We start from the raw sequence: 13,686 nt of genomic DNA on the forward strand, positions 1-13,686 counted from the left end.
AATCACATTAAAAATATAATAGAGTGACTGATATTCCTTGACTCTTATGAGATTGCACATAATTCAGTATATATTGGCAGCACTTCAATTTGGGACAGTACATTGACTAGGCCATTAATAAACCTTTGAGAGAATGAGTAAGGAAAGGAGAGAAGTGCCATAAACCAAGAAAATATTCAGAGAGAAGTTTATACAGTCTGTCTAAAGGGCACAATACAAATGAAATTTGGAGGATAATTCATCCAAACCTAGAAATACCTCCTGAGGAACATATTACGCTCTGTATGTTGCTTATTGGCTTCCAATGTTGCCTCCAGCAAAGAATGTTTCACTTCCAGGCTTGCCCGTTTCTACTCCAGCTTCTGATTTTCCCTCGTGTCTCTCGTTTTCTGTCTTTCCCACTCCATCTCAAGCATATCCTTTAAATAATTGTTCCTCTCTTCGGGTCTAGGGCAGCAGGGGATACAACCTGTTGGCTTTGGACAAGGACGTCACAAGCCGCCAGAGAGCAGTTTACCATTTTCGCTTTTGCTGTTATGTTTCAGTTTAGTTTTTTTACTGATTGCTTAATAAAGTGGATCTGTTTATTCTATCTCGTGAGATTTTTTTTTTTAAAGTCAAAAAACACTTATCAGCCACTGAAGGGAGCTACAATACTAAGAAGAATCGCTTCTCGATTGGCCACTTGTGACGTCATTGTCCAAAGCCGACGGGTTGTATCCCCTGCTGCACTAGTCCCCTCTCTTCTTGGGTATCTCTTTGTGTATGACTCTTGAATTTAAGCTTCTTGTGAGGGGAGGTGGATGTACTTGCAGAGTCCTTAAATATTAACATGCACATACATAAAAATTATTTACATGCTCAGGCAGAAGTGTGGCGTAGAAAAGTATTCCATCATAGTAATGTTAGCACTTACCCAGCGATGAAAATAATTCAGTACATGAAGGAAGGCACTAAAAAATACAAAGTAAAATCAGATTTGCTTGGATAAAGAGAATGAACACAGTCAAATAGAAATGGTTTTAGGCACAATTTTCTTACTGAAAAATTAATTTCCATATCACTAATAAACCAGTTTAACTTAGATACCTCTAGAAGGAATAATGAGAGACTTGAGATTTCTGCAATACTAAGGGAGGATAAAATGCATATTAAGGAATGAAAAAATAAAGAAAGGAACTACAGTGCCTCTAATCAAGTAAATTATTGGCATTAATAGTTTACAAATCAAACTGGGGTCATATTTGCTTGGCAGATTACTACATATAAAGAAATTTGAACAGAACTATCAGTGAGCGCACTGAAAAACGAAAAAAAATTCACAAACATCCAGCATACTCCCACAGTTTCCACAGAGAACTGACAAACTGCATAACTTCGGACCGAGATCTTGCAAATATGAATCAGAACACGATTTTTTAAATATTTACCAGTATTGGTAAAACAAAATTGTGATACGTCCAGTTACTTTAGAGGTGAATTGAAAAATTACTTACGCACATAATAAATTGAAGGATACAGAAAATAGGTCATATACAACAAAAAGCTATGAAACTACAATGCTCACACCCACGTGGACTCTCAGTATTTAGTAATTAACAGCTGGGACAGTACAAATGAAACTATCAGAAATCATTTGCTTGGAAAATACCCCATGCAAAGCACTTCAGCATACTTTAGTAGCTTTGTATGAACGTCATAAAATGCAGTCTCTGAAAGCAGTAGGCATATTTCGCTCAAATAATTAAACTATCCAGAGCCAGAGTGAGAATACGAAAGAACTAACTTTCGTGGAGTGTCCTGATGGCCCTGGAACAGCCTGGTCGCTGCCTCCGCCACAACGTCTAAAGAAATTAAAGCAATGTGTTAATGTACATCAAAAACCGTTATGAACTAGAAGTCTTTCGAGGAAGTTCACGTGATGACTGTACGAAGTATCGAATGTAACTTACTTGCACCATCAAGCAAAACCTCAGAGTAAGTGTTGCTCTTGCTCTGAAATACCTCTTCTATTTCTTTCATATAGACTAAATCTTTTCGACCTCTCCCTGATTTCTTATTGTTGTCCACTACGCCCTTACAAGCACGTTAAAACATGACCATTTGTTTTCACTCTGCGCTGGCGAAAACGTCTTTTCCAAATATTTCTTGACAAACTGGACATTGCGTCCCATAACTGCTGCTTCCGCTTCAAGTCTCGGCTCTTACCGAACTGTTCATTATGAATTCTATAGAATTCAATAACTTTGAAGGTAGCTTCCCTGTCCCACAACGGTTCCGGCGTGGGACATGAACGAAAGGGTTCTTGGGTGCGAGGTGAATACAAAACCAGGAACTCGTCCACTACACCGTAGTCTGAAAATAAATATATAATAGAATTTCCATATTCTCACCCATAATTATCATAACAGAACACTTTTTACAATTAATTAACAAATAATATGACTTTTCATTACCTCGCCCCACAAAAGCTGTTGCTGCTGCACGTCGTCGACACTCAACGATAACGGTAACAACTGAAGATCTCACACGTGACTCCAGCCAGAAATGGGCCGCCGGCAATGTATGAGCAGCGCCAGCAGCAAGCGCTGAAGTTCTACGTCCTCATAGCCGCGCATGCGCAGTAGCGCCTTATTTCTCGCGCTGGAAAGCAACTGCTCAAAGTTTGAACAGTTTCGTTTGAGCCTCAAACGAATCTATTGTGGCAGTCGTTTTGTCGTGCGGTACGTTGATCCTCATATAAAATATCAACAGAATCAAGCACAGTCAGAAAACATTCTGCATCATTGTCTGGAATGTGCAGTAACTTCTCTTTAATGTTAAAAGGCAATCTGGCTTTCAGTGTGCAGAGTATGTTGCGCGTAGCTACAGGTTCAACGAGAAAGTGTCCCATATTCAAATATTTGTCGAAATATCGGTGCAAATTGCCATGTTTTGCATTGAAAGGCTCTGTTTCTTAAGACGTTCTTGTTCCGACTGTGACCAAAATTTGGCCACGAAAGCTCTTTCAAATTGCTCATATATCACGCATCTGTCGGATTCATTAGAGTCCCAGACAGCTGTGTCACCCTGGATGTAACCTAAAACGCAAGAAATTCTCGCCGGCCGGAGTGTGCGAGCGGTTCTAGGCGCTACAGTCTGGAACCGCGCGACCGCTACGGTCGCAGGTTCGAATCCTGCCTCGGGCATGGATGTGTGTGATGTCCTTAGGTTAGTTAGGTTTAAGTAGTTCTACGTTCTAGGTGACTGACGACCACAGCAGTTAAGTCCCATAGTGCTCAGAGCCATTTTGAAGAAATTCTCTTTCGTTCACTCCATACTCTTGGGAACGCGTTTCTAAAATTACATGACGTTCAATGCATTTTGCTGGGATGAAAGGTTGAAATAGCCGATGTTTAATCAGACTTTCTTTTCTTCTTTGGCATTGTAATGTCGACTGCTTTCACTGTAATTAGGTGTCATATGTATGTGCGCGTACTGTTGTTGTTGTGAGGTGTGTGTTGTGTACAGAGGATACGTGTCATACATATACCGATTTTCATTACCATTATGATTATTAGCATCACTACACTCCTGTCTTATGTTATCGCTTAGTTGTTTCTGTTGCGCTGCGTTGGATTGAGCTGCCCCAACTATGACATGTTTATTATTCTTGACAAATTCGGCTACAGTGTCTTGCACAACCGTCGGTAATTTTTCCTCTATACATTGGTCAAAATATTTATTTTTTCTGATCAACACAGTCACGAAATTCTTTATTTTTTGCTGGCAAAATGGTTGTCAGTGTGTAATTGCAATTTGTCTGTAAGTTGTTTATCCATAGTGTTAACTTTGCCTTAAGTTACAGTAATGTGTGTTTTTATCAAGTCTTGAACTGATGGATGAGATTTGACTTGAGTGGCAACGGCTTCGCACATAGCGTTTAAATGGTTGACTTCAGTTTGAATATCTTTTACATCTTTCGTGGTTTTTCCTGCTGTAAGATGAATTCGGAAAATTTTGAGTCAAGTTCTGACACTTGGCAGCTTAGTCCCGTGTTAACCTCGTCTACTCTTTCACGCAAAGTGTCATTACAAGTTTTTAGTGCTCTTATTTCAGCCTTAATTTCGTCATGTCACGTTTTTAAAACTGTCATGTGTTCGTCAATGTCCTTTTTGTTTTGAGTCATCTGATTTTGTTTTCAGTCATCTGATATTGTCTTGATGTCATGTGAATTTTGTTTTCAGTCATTTGCTTGAAAATTGCTTCAAATATGCTGGCAATAATGTCATCTGAAACTGCTCTGCCCCTGCCATGTCGTTTGATATGACATCACAGATAAGAATGAGCTCTGAGCTGGATTTAGCTACTTGACTAGTGGTCAGTCTATTTACGAAATTTCCATCACTAGGCATGTTAACTGCTGACCAATGTCTCAGTTGGATTCGGTTTGCTTCTGTTGTCTGTCGTGTTAACACCATGCTACATGTAATGTATATTGCAAGAAAAATCTTTAAACACGTTTGAGAATGAATTCATGAAATTAATTTCATATGGCAACAATGTTGGCTTAACTGAGCAAGAATTGCAATTAATGGTGAAATAATTAACATTAATGGCTTGCTTGCCATTTTGCATTGCACATGACACAATTCGGCTATTTTGTGGAATGGTATGACTGTATTGTTGTAATAAACTGTACGAGAAATATAATTTGGAATACGCGATCTTGCGCAAAAATGACTGCTACGGTTACAGAAAATTTTGACGAAGCTAGAAAGCAAGCTACAATTACTGAAAGTGCTTGGACTAGTATGCTAATGTAAAAGTGTGATGCCTTACCTTCGATCCAAGTGTGCAGTGTAGATTCCAGGTTTCAGCAACAATTCCAATCGTTCGTCTTTTTGTTTGGTCTTTACAAATATTCAATGGCAATGACTCATCAGATACGATCCCATTATCCATGCAATAAAGAAAAACAATCTAGCAAATACAATTAAAGGTCCTGTCACAGTCGCCAGTTTGAGTTTATCGTGGCTTTACCTGTCTGGTTTTAGCATATCACAGAACAGACAAATAATACACTCCTGGAAATTGAAATAAGAACACCGTGAATTCATTGTCCCAGGAAGGGGAAACTTTATTGACACATTCCTGGGGTCAGATACATCACATGATCACACTGACAGAACCACAGGCACATAGACACAGGCAACAGAGCATGCACAATGTCGGCACTAGTACAGTGTATATCCACCTTTCGCAGCAATGCAGGCTGCTATTCTCCCATGGAGACGATCGTAGAGATGCTGGATGTAGTCCTGTGGAACGGCTTGCCATGCCATTTCCACCTGGCGCCTCAGTTGGACCAGCGTTCGTGCTGGACGTGCAGACCGCGTGAGACGACGCTTCATCCAGTCCCAAACATGCTCAATGGGGGACAGATACGGAGATCTTGCTGGCCAGGGTAGTTGACTTACACCTTCTTTAGCACGTTGGGTGGCACGGGATACATGCGGACGTGCATTGTCCTGTTGGAACAGCAAGTTCCCTTGCCGGTCTGGGAATGGTAGAACGATGGGTTCGACGACGGTTTGGATGTACCGTGCACTATTCAGTGTCCCCTCGACGATCACCAGTGGTGTACGGCCAGTGTAGGAGATCGCTCCCCACACCATGATGCCGGGTGTTGACCCTGTGTGCCTCGGTCGTATGCATTCCTGATTGTGGCGCCCACCTGCACGGCGCCAAACACGCATACGACCATCATTGGCACCAAGGCAGAAGCGACTCTCATCGCTGAAGACGACACGTCTCCATTCGTCCCTCCATTCACGCCTGTCGCGACACCACTGGAGGTGGGCTGCACGATGTTGGGGCGTGAGCGGAAGACGGCCTAACGGTGTGCGGGACCGTAGCCCAGCTTCATGGAGACGGTTGCGAATGGTCCTCGCCGATACCCCAGGAGCAACAGTGTCCCTAATTTGCTGGGAAGTGGCGGTGCGGTCCCCTACGGCACTGCGTAGGATCCTACGGTCTTGGCGTGCATCCGTGCGTCGCTGCGGTCCGGTCCCAGGTCGACGGGCACGTGCACCTTCCGCCGACCACTGGCGACAACATCGATGTACTGTGGAGACCTCACGCCCCACGTGTTGAGCAATTCGGCGGTACGTCCACCCGGCCTCCCGCATGCCCACTATACGCCCTCGCTCAAAGTCCGTCAACTGCACATACGGTTCACGTCCACGCTGTCGCGGCATGCTACCAGTGTTAAAGACTGCGATGGAGCTCCGTATGCCACGGCAAACTGGCTGACACTGACGGCGGCGGTGCACAAATGCTGCGCAGCTAGCGCCATTCGACGGCCAACACCGCGGTTCCTGGTGTGTCCGCTGTGCCGTGCGTGTGATCATTGCTTGTACAGCCCTCTCGCAGTGTCCGGAGCAAGTATGGTGGGTCTGACACACCGGTGTCAATGTGTTCTTTTTTCCATTTCCAGAAGTGTAGTTGGTAATGACAATAATACGTGATCAGTTTATACAAACTTTGGGCCCTTGACAATGGCTTTTTGTGTAATGTCCGTTCATTATACATTCGACCGAGACTGATTTTTCTGAAAATATTTCTTTATCGGACTTCGTAGATTGAATAATTCCAAAGCATTGGTTCGTATTGGATCTTTGATAATATTTGTAACATGGAACCTTTAGCCATGTCAAGACGCCATTTAATTGGAACAGTAGCTTGCAACATAAATGAAACACAAGATTAAATAATATCACTGTATTCACAAAGTATTTTACAAATTAAATTACATAGACACTTACATTAATCTGTTGCTGTGTGCAACTATGAGTACGCCTAGTGAGACTGCGTCTCAATAAAATAGAGAAATGGCGGTGTGCCAAATAATTATCTGCAACGATGGCAGATATGCGTCCGACCAGGGCGGCTTCCAGAACAAAAAACAGGTGCCGTCTTCTCGGCAAGACAACTGAACTGCGTAATTTTTCTAATGTTCCAGCGCTTGCACGTCACAATCGATACAACCGCTTATACTAATTAATATCTTAAGTAATTCTTTATTCATATTCTGAACTTATATCTACTTTTTGCCAATGTATCCGCGCTCATCCTGCAAATGTGGCTGTAAATGTTGATACATCCATTTTGCGTTTATTTCCTTGTCAAACAATCTCTTCGATCGGTTATCCTTTTCAGCAAGCATAATGACTGCTTGCCATACTTCCTCTTCTCATGTTAGGTTATCATATGGCACTTTAGGAATTGATGAACTCAACTCTTAATATTCAAATTGGTTCAAAAATAACTCTCTTGATGTGTTGTTTGTCGATGTATGGGGCAATACGTTCATGATCTCCTTGAATTTTCCCAAATATTGGAACTAGGTACTGCGTTTATTATGACAGCAAGTCCTCATGAATCGATCGAATTAGCGAAATTCGTATTGTGCTGGGCTACCTTCCATGTGGTAACAAAAATTAGAAGTTTCCTAACACCATTCTGTCATAGGAAATCCCACTTGCTATTGGTGAAGGCAGAATCGTCATGTGACAGAATAGCCTAGAGCTTGCCGAGTCTGCGGGATGATCACACCGAATTTTATTCATAATTGGCTCACATGAGGCTAATGTGTTACATACATCCATATATACTTTGAAAAAGCGTCAAAGTAGAGTACTATGTATTTCTCATGTATCTCACTTGCTGGAAGAGGCCTAGTTACATCGATGGCCACGATTTCAAGCGGTTTAGTCGGTATTATGGGGTGTAGTTCATCCCGCCTTGTCATATTTGATAGCTACACTTCTTGAAAAAGCTGACATGCTCGTAACACTTCTTGTACTTTGTGTCCGAGCACACGTCACTACTCCTCATGGGCCCCAGGCGCTACTGGTATACCAGATAAGCCTCTCTACTGTCGCATTGGGTATACACACAAGCTATGTATGCTTCTATGCATGGGTGCGTCAAAATCTAATGAGTTTCACCTTCTCTCTTTTGATGCTACAGTAACACCTGCGAAAGGGTGAGGACGTCGAACAAGAGAGCTAAGTATTGATTTGGAAGAGAATAGAAATTTTTTCGTCAGGTGGGAATGATTTTAATTGCTCGCTTTTAGATCAAAGTTTTTTTCTTTCCCGCCATTCCTAAGCACTACAAAATGACCAGACTTGCATCAGTGATTCTCAGGCAGACGAAGTATGGCCTTACATGAAGCGCGCTGCAACTACAGAGTGTGGACGATCGGCCAGCATGGCCGATGCAGTGTGATGGCTGATGAGCGTGGTGAGTTTGCCTTCGTGAGTGGATCAAATCTTCCGTGGTTCTCTGGAAGTCGGTATTTAGTAACTAGTTAGCAGAGAAAACGTGAGTCTTTGGTGTGTCTGCAAACTATGTGAGAGGGCCACCACCACTGTGCTCCCTGCCGTCGTTGGAGAAGCAGCAGCAGCAAGTCGTATACTCCTAGCTCACTCATTTGCTACATAGTTTAATTCTTAATTTCTTTGCGTGTTTTTGGTACTTGCATTGTCTAATTCATAAATTTCTGGCGTATTATACACTCCTGGAAATGGAAAAAAGAACACATTGACACCGGTGTGTCAGACCCACCATACTTGCTCCGGACACTGCGAGAGGGCTGTACAAGCAATGATCACACGCACGGCACAGCGGACACACCAGGAACCGCGGTGTTGGCCGTCGAATGGCGCTAGCTGCGCAGCATTTGTGCACCGCCGCCGTCAGTGTCAGCCAGTTTGCCGTGGCATACGGAGCTCCATCGCAGTCTTTAACACTGGTAGCATGCCGCGACAGCGTGGACGTGAACCGTATGTGCAGTTGACGGACTTTGAGCGAGGGCGTATAGTGGGCATGCGGGAGGCCGGGTGGACGTACCGCCGAATTGCTCAACACGTGGGGCGTGAGGTCTCCACAGTACATCGATGTTGTCGCCAGTGGTCGGCGGAAGGTGCACGTGCCCGTCGACCTGGGACCGGACCGCAGCGACGCACGGATGCACGCCAAGACCGTAGGATCCTACGCAGTGCCGTAGGGGACCGCACCGCCACTTCCCAGCAAATTAGGAACACTGTTGCTCCTGGGGTATCGGCGAGGACCATTCGCAACCGTCTCCATGAAGCTGGGCTACGGTCCCGCACACCGTTAGGCCGTCTTCCGCTCACGCCCCAACATCGTGCAGCCCGCCTCCAGTGGTGTCGCGACAGGCGTGAATGGAGGGACGAATGGAGACGTGTCGTCCTCAGCGATGAGAGTCGCTTCTGCCTTGGTGCCAATGATGGTCGTATGCGTGTTTGGCGCCGTGCAGGTGAGCGCCACAATCAGGACTGCATACGACCGAGGCACACAGGGCCAACACCTGGCATCATGGTGTGGGGAGCGATCTCCTACACTGGCCGTACACCACTGTTGATCGTCGAGGGGACACTGAATAGTGCACGGTACATCCAAACCGTCATCGAACCCATCGTTCTACCATTCCTAGACCGGCAAGGGAACTTGCTGTTCCAACAGGACAATGCACGTCCGCATGTATCCCGTGCCACCCAACGTGCTCTAGAAGGTGTAAGTCAACTACCCTGGCCAGAAAGATCTCCGGATCTGTCCCCCATTGAGCATGTTTGGGACTGGATGAAGCGTCGTCTCACGCGGTCTGCACGTCCAGCACGAACGCTGGTCCAACTGAGACGCCAGGTGGAAATGGCATGGCAAGCCGTTCCACAGGACTACATCCAGCATCTCTACGATCGTCTCCATGGGAGAATAGCAGCCTGCATTGCTGCGAAAGGTGGATATACACTGTACTAGTGCTGACATTGTGCATTCTCTGTTGCCTGTGTCTATGTGCCTGTGGTTCTGTCAGTGTGATCATGTGATGTATCTGACCCCAGGAATGTGTCAATAAAGTTTCGCCTTCCTGGGACAATGAATTCACGGTGTTCTTATTTCAATTTCCAGGAGTGTAGTATTTGAGAGTTGTAGCATCGCGTTTTTAGTACCTGAATAGCGCAAATTCGCGTAGTCGTTTGTCTTCTGTTTTTGTTTTGAACGGCCAGTGTCGGTTGGTCACAGTCAGTGTGCTCCTTGCCGTCGTTGGATAAGCAGCTGCAGCAGAAAGTCGTATACTCCTAGCTCACTCATTTGCTACATAGTTTAATTCTTAATTTCTTTGCGTGTTTTTGGTACTTGCATTGTCTAATTCATAAATTTCTGGCGTATTATAGTATTTGAGCGTTTTAGTACCTGAATAGTGTAAAATCGCGTAGTCTCCTTCCGCCGCCGAGCAGTGTGTCAGCAGTGCGCAAGTAGCAGCATTACTCCATTTACTAGGCAATCTTGTATTTTAATAACCGTTTAAATTTTGTGTCGATTTGTTTGCGCTCTCTGTAGATTAGTTCAGACGTTCTTTGCACAACAGTTTTTAGCATGGACAGGGACTGCAACTGCTGTGTTCGGATGCAGGCTGAGTTGGCATCCCTTCGCTCCCAGCTTCAGGCAGTGTTGGCTTCGGTCACACAGCTTGAAGCTGTTGCAAATGGGCATCACTGTGGGGTTCCGGATGGGGGTTTGTCGGGGACGCCCAGCTCATCCCATGCATCCCCCAATCGGATTACGACTGTGGTTGCCCGGGATACTGCCCACATTGAGGCTGATCCCTCACCTGTGGTAGAGTGGGAGGTCGTCTCAAGGTGTGGCAGGGGGCGAAAGACATTCCGGAGGGCTGAACGGAAGGCCTCTCCAGTTTGTCTGACGAACCGGTTTCAGGCTCTGTCTCAGGCTGATACTGATCTTCGGCCTGACATGGCTGCTTGTCCTGTTCCAGAGGTTGCCCCTCAGTCTGCAAGATCCGGGCGGTCGCAGAGGGTGGGCTTACTGGTAGTTGGGAGCTCCAACGTCAGGCACGTAATGGGGCCCCTTAGGGATATGGCAGCAAGAGAGGGGAAGAAAACCAATGTGCACTCCGTGTGCATACCGGGGGGAGTCATTCCAGATGTGGAAAGGGTCCTTCCGGATGCCATGAAGGGTACAGGGTGCACCCATCTGCAGGTGGTCGCTCATATCGGCACCAATGATGTGTGTCACTATGGATCCGAGGAAATCCTCTCTGGCTTCCGGCGGCTATCTGATTTGGTGAAGACTGCCAGTCTCGCTAGACGGATGAAAGCAGAGCTCACTATCTGCAGCATCGTCGACAGGACTGACTGCGGACCTTTGGTACAGAGCCGAGTGGAGGGTCTGAATCAGAGGCCGAGACGGTTCTGCGACCGTGTGGGCTGCAGATTCCTCGACTTCCGCCATAGGTTGGTGGGGTTTCGGGTTCCGCTGGATAGGTCAGGAGTCCACTACACACAACAAGCGGCTACACGGGTAGCAGGGGGTGTGTGGCGTGGGCTGGGCGGTTTTTTAGGTTAGATGGCCTTGGGCAAGTACAGAAAGGGCAACAGCCTGAACGGGTGCAGGGCAAAGTCAGGACATGCGGGGAACAAGCAGCAATCGGTATTGTAATTGTAAACTGTCGAAGCTGCGTTGGTAAAGTACCGGAACTTCAAGCGCTGATAGAAAGCACTGAAGCCGAAATCGTTATAGGTACAGAAAGCTGGTTGAAGCCAGAGATAAATTCTGCCGAAATTTTTACAAAGGTACAGACGGTGTTTAGAAAGGATAGATTGCATGCAACCGGTGGTGGAGTGTTCGTCGCTGTTAGTAGTAGTTTATCCTGTAGTGAAATAGAAGTGGATAGTTCCTGTGAATTATTATGGGTGGAGGTTACACTCAAGAACCGAGCTAGGTTAATAATTGGCTCCTTTTACCGACCTCCCGACTCAGCAGCATTAGTGGCAGAACAACTGAGAGAAAATTTGGAATACATTTCACATAAATTTTCTCAGCATGTTATAGTCTTAGGTGGAGATTTCAATTTACCAGATATAGACTGGGACACTCAGATGTTTAGGACGGGTGGTAGGGACAGAGCATCGAGTGACATTATACTGAGTTCACTATCCGAAAATTACCTCGCGCAATTAAACAGAGAACCGACTCGTGGAGATAACATCTTGGACCTACTGATAACAAACAGACCTGAAATTTTCGACTCTGTATGTACAGAACAGGGAATAAGTGATCATAAGGCCGTTGCAGCATCCCTGAATATGGAAGTTAGTAGGAATATAAAAAAAGGAAGGTTTATCTGTTTAGCAAGAGTAATAGAAGGCAGATTTCAGACTACCTAACAGATCAACACGAAAATTTCTGTTCCGACACTGACAATGTTGAGTGTTTATGGAAAAAGTTCAAGGCAATCGTAATATGCGTTTTAGACAGGTACATGCCGAGTAAAACTGTGAGGGACGGGAAAAACCCACCATGGTACAACAACAAAGTTAGGAAACTACTGCGAAAGCAAAGAGAGCTTCACTCTAAGTTTAAATGCAGCCAAAACCTCTCAGACAAACAGAAGCTAAACGATGTCAAAGTTAGCGTAAGGAGGGCTACGCGTGAAGCGTTCAGTGAATTCGAAAGTAAAATTCTATGTACCGACTTGACAGAAAATCCTAGGAAGTTCTGGTCTTACGTTAAATCAGTAAGTGGCTCGAAACAGCATATCCAGACACTCCGGGATGATGATGGCATTGAAACAGAGGATGACACGCGTAAAGCTGAAATACTAAACACCTTTTTCCAAAGCTGTTTCACAGAGGAAGACAGCACTACAGTTCCTTCTCTAAATCCTCGCACAAACGAAAAAATGGCTGACATCGAAATAAGTGTCCAAGGAATAGAAAAGCAACTGGAATCACTCAACAGAGGAAAGTCCACTGGCCCTGACGGGATACCAATTCGATTCTACACAGAGTACGCGAAAGAACTTGCCCCCCTTCTAACAGCCGTGTACAGCAAGTCTCTAGAGGAATGGAAGGTTCCAAATGATTGGAAAAGAGCACAGGTAGTCCCAGTCTTCAAGAAGGGTCGTCGAGCAGATGCGCAAAACTATAGACCTATATCTCTGACGTCGATCTGTTGTAGAATTTTAGAACATGTTTTTTGCTCGAATATCATGTCGTTTTTGGAAACCCAGAATCTACTATGTAGGAATCGACATGGATTCCGGAAACAGCGATCGTGTGAGACCCAACTCGCTTTATTTGTTTATGAGACCCAGAAAATATTAGATACAGGCTCCCAGGTAGATGCTATTTTTCTTGACTTCCGGAAGGCGTTCGATACAGTTCCGCACTGTCGCCTGATAAACAAAGTAAGAGCCTACGGAATATCAGACCAGCTGTGTGGCTGGATTGAAGAGTTTTTAGCAAACAGAACACAGCATGTTGTTATCAATGGAGAGACGTCTACAGACGTTAAAGTAACCTCTGGCGTGCCACAGGGGAGTGTTATGGGACCATTGCTTTTCACAATAGTGTCGGAAGTCCCATGCGGCTTTTCGCGGATGATGCTGTAGTATACAGAGAAGTTGCAGCATTAGAAAGTTGTACCGAAATTCAGGATGATCTGCAGCGGATAGGCACTTGGTGCAGGGAGTGGCAACTGACCCTTAACATAGACAAATGTAATGTATTGCGAATACATAGAAAGAAGGATCCTTTATTGTATGATTGTATGATAGCGGAACAAACACTGGTAGCAGTTACTTCTGTAAAATATCTG

The sequence above is a fragment of the Schistocerca americana genome, chromosome 3 (assembly GCF_021461395.2).
Source record: "Schistocerca americana isolate TAMUIC-IGC-003095 chromosome 3, iqSchAmer2.1, whole genome shotgun sequence".
NCBI lineage: Eukaryota > Metazoa > Arthropoda > Insecta > Orthoptera > Acrididae > Schistocerca > Schistocerca americana.